Consider the following 3,922-nt stretch of genomic DNA (forward strand, 5'->3'; position numbering starts at 1 on the left):
AATTGCGGCATTGGAAGCCCTCGAAGACGCGTAAGGGCTCATCCGCACGCGGCAGGGGCTCGGCTGCAGAGCTGCACGCGCAGGGGCGCGGCTGCTGCACAGCAGCGTCGGTAAATGCGCGTAGGGGTTTTGTCCATATTAAAGCGCCTGAGCATGTTTTGGACATAAGCTGACTGATGAATCAATATTCCAGTCTCTCGATGCTCTACCTCTAAGCCTAGGCAAAATCGAGTTTTCCCAAGATCCTTCATCTCAAACTCAGATTTCAAGTAGGTCACGGTCTCATCAATTTCCTTGAGATTACCGATGATGTTCATGTCATCAACATAGACGGCTACTATGGCAAATCCGGTACTTGTTCTTTTAATGAACACGCATGGGCAAAGATTGTCATTCTTATATCCCTTCCCAATCAAGTAGGCACTTAGACGATTATACCACATTCGTCCGGATTGTTTCAATCCATATAGTGAACATCGCAACTTTATTGCATAGGCACTCCGTGGTTTAAAGTCACTTGATTTGGGTAGTGAAAGTCCATCAGGCACTTTCATATATATCTCTCAATCAAGATCCCCGTAGAGATATGTAGTAACAACGTCCATAAGCTGCATGCTCAGTTTTTCGGACACTACCAAACTGACTAAGTAGCGAAAGGTAATAATGTCTATTACGGGAGAATATGTCTCCCTCCTCGTAGTCAACTCCAGGGCGTTGAGAAAATCCTTGCACCACAAGTCGCACTTTATAGCGCATGACTTCATGTTTCTCATTCCACTTTCGAACAAAGACCCATTTATGTCCAACAGGCTTCACATTCGGTGGGCATACCACTACCGGACCAAAAAGTTGCCTTTTCGCTAAAGAGTCTAGTCAGCCTGGATTGCTTCCTTCCATTTTGGCCAATCTACTCGACGTTGACATTCTGCAACGGAGCGTGGTTCAATCTCATCGTCGACGATAATCACTTGAGCGAGGAAATAAGCAAAAACATCATCAATAGTCATGGAACTTCTTTCCATCATACCGTGCGCATTGGTAAACATTAGTGAAATTTATTTGTTCTCCAACATCAACATTGGATCTGAGGCGTCCCCCAGATACGCTAACATTGATTCTTGGACATAACTATAATCAGAGACAATCTCATGTGAAGGATTAACAGTGTTGATAATGAGTGGATCATTTTGTGTCTTACTATCACGCCTTTTGCGTGGCACATTTTCTACTGAACCAACAGGTCTTCCCCTCTTCCTAGTGGGAACTGAGGCCGCGGCCACACCGCCACCATGAGCGTCCGGCGAGTCCAAGATGCCATTGCCGAGCTCAGGTGAGGCCTGTAAAGTCCCTCTTGTGGGGACTTCTAACCTTGCAGGAACATTTGCAGTAGGTATAATTGATCTTGTCACTTTCGCAATATCGGTAAATGAGTCAGGCATCGAATCTGCAACTCTACCAAGATCGAGAATAAGCTGAACTCTAAATCACTGTCAGAAGTGCGGGGATCATAACGAGACATAGTGGGGTCAGACCACGTTAATTCTCGACGTTCAATTGGAACGGAAACGGTCATGTCTCCCCTTAACGGCGGGAAGAATGTCTCGTCAAAGCGACAATCTGCAAATCTCGCAGTAAATAGATCTCCTGTCAAAGGTTCTAAATAGCGGACAATCGTAGGATGTTGATAGCCAACATAAATACCTAATCGTCTTTGAGGACTCATCTTAGTACGCAGTGGAGGTGTAATAGGCACATAAACCGCGCAACCAAATATGCGTAAGTGTGAAATGTCAGGCTCATATCCAGTTACCAACTTGTTCGCACTAAATGGTTGGGTTGTAGTGGGTCTAAAACGAATAAGTGCAGCTGCATGTAAAATTGCATAACCCTAGGCAGAAACAGGCAAGTTGGTGCGCATCACCAAGGCCTGTGCAATCAATTGTAAGCGCTTAATTGTAACTTCTGCAAAACCGTTTTGTGAATGCACATGGGGTACGGGATGTTCTACTTCAATCTCGATAGACATGCAATAGTCGTCAAAAGACTTAGACGTAAACTCTCCAGCATTGTCCAATCGAATAGACTTGATTGGATGATCAGGGTGGTGAGCCCGGAGCTTAATAATTTGAGCTAAGAGTTTAGAAAATACAGCGTTTCTTGTGGATAGCAAAACAACATGTGACCAACGCGTTGATGCATCAACCAGTTGCATGAAATATCTAAATGGCCCGCACTCTGGTTTGATAGGTCCACAAATATCACCTTGGATTCTTTGTAGGAATGAAATGTTTTTGTTTAGAATCAGTAGCAAAAGATGGTCTTGCAGTCAATTTGGCTAGTGAACAAGCTTTGCAAAACGAGCGGTGAGCATTACAGATTGCCATTTAGGCATTTGGAGTCTCGGCTAGGGCCTTGGAGGCCGAGCCATTGGTTGTCGTGTCAGGACCTACCTCGGATTTCTCCTTGAAATCCAGGATAAACCTTGTGGGACCCACCTCAAGGGAAATTCTACCAATATTTTAGCATAACCTCTCTTGAAAATGACCAATCCTACCTGAAAAATATCAAATCCCAAAACACTTCTATAACAAAATAATCAACATCTTCTAGAGCCATCCGCTTCCCCAAATAATCATCCACCACCTCAAAACATAATATCTCAAACAATTTCATAATATAATTTCTCATACAACCCACCAAATAAATCTTTCAAATCACTCCTAAACTTAGTCATAGCTCTTAGTACAAATAACATAAACTAATACAACATCCCATGGTTATCAGAGTAACTACTAGGAAACGAGAACATACATAAATAGGTTAAACATGTAACCTACGAATGAAAACTGAAAGTGGTGAAAAATATGACTCGCCTCCTACACTCGCCGAACCGAACTCTGCAGACTGGACATTTAAAAACGAAAGTGTCACTTCTGTTGAAGTGGTAGGAGCTTTCCATTCCAACACAGCTTCAATCTTTGCAGGATCCATTGCTATTCCAGCTTGAGAAACTACATGGCCTAAGAACTTCACTTGGTGTTGCCAAAAGTCGCACTTCTCAAATTTCGCATATAGCTTGTGTTCCCTAAGAACTTGTAAGGTAGTCTCCAAGTGATGTGTGTGATCCGCTTCGTTTTTAGAATAAATCAAAATATCATCAATGAAGACGATAATAAATTTATCCAAGAATGGACTAAAAACTCGGTTCATCAAATCCATAAATATGGCCGGTGCATTGGTTAATCCAAAGGACATTACCAACCACTCATATTGTCCATACCGCGTGTTGAATGCGGTTTTATGGATGTCATTTTTTTTGACAAGAAGTTGATGGTACCCAAAGCGTAAGTCGATCTTTGAGAATATTCGAGCTCCTCGCAACTGATCAAACAAATCATCGATCCGTGGCAACGGGTACTTATTCTTGATAGTCACCTTGTTCAATTGCCGATAGTCGATTCATAGTCGAAGTGATCCATCTTTCTTCTTCACGAACAAAACAGGTGCTCCCCAGCTAGAAGCACTGGGCCGAATAAATCCAAGTTCTAGCAACCCTTTGATTTGTGTATGTAACTCTTCCAATTCTTTTGGTGCCATTCTATAGGGAGTAATAGAAATTGGTCTGGCTTCGGGTACTAGGTCAATAGCTAAACTCAACTTCACGGCTTGGAGGTAAATGAGTAATTTCTTGGAAGACATCTTTAAAAGAATTCACCACAGGGATTTGGTCTATTAGATGTTTAGGAACTCTTTAATTCGACATTGGCAAGAAGTTTGGAAGGTATGGATTTTATGGGGAAGTCACATTGGATTTTTCTAATGGGTTGACCAGGTATGGAAAAGGTTATTGTTTTCCCGTGACAGTCTATATGGGCATGATATTTGCTCAACCAATCAATCCTAGGATTATGTCACAACGCCT

The sequence above is a fragment of the Fragaria vesca genome, linkage group LG7 (assembly GCF_000184155.1).
Source record: "Fragaria vesca subsp. vesca linkage group LG7, FraVesHawaii_1.0, whole genome shotgun sequence".
Lineage (NCBI taxonomy): Eukaryota > Viridiplantae > Streptophyta > Magnoliopsida > Rosales > Rosaceae > Fragaria > Fragaria vesca.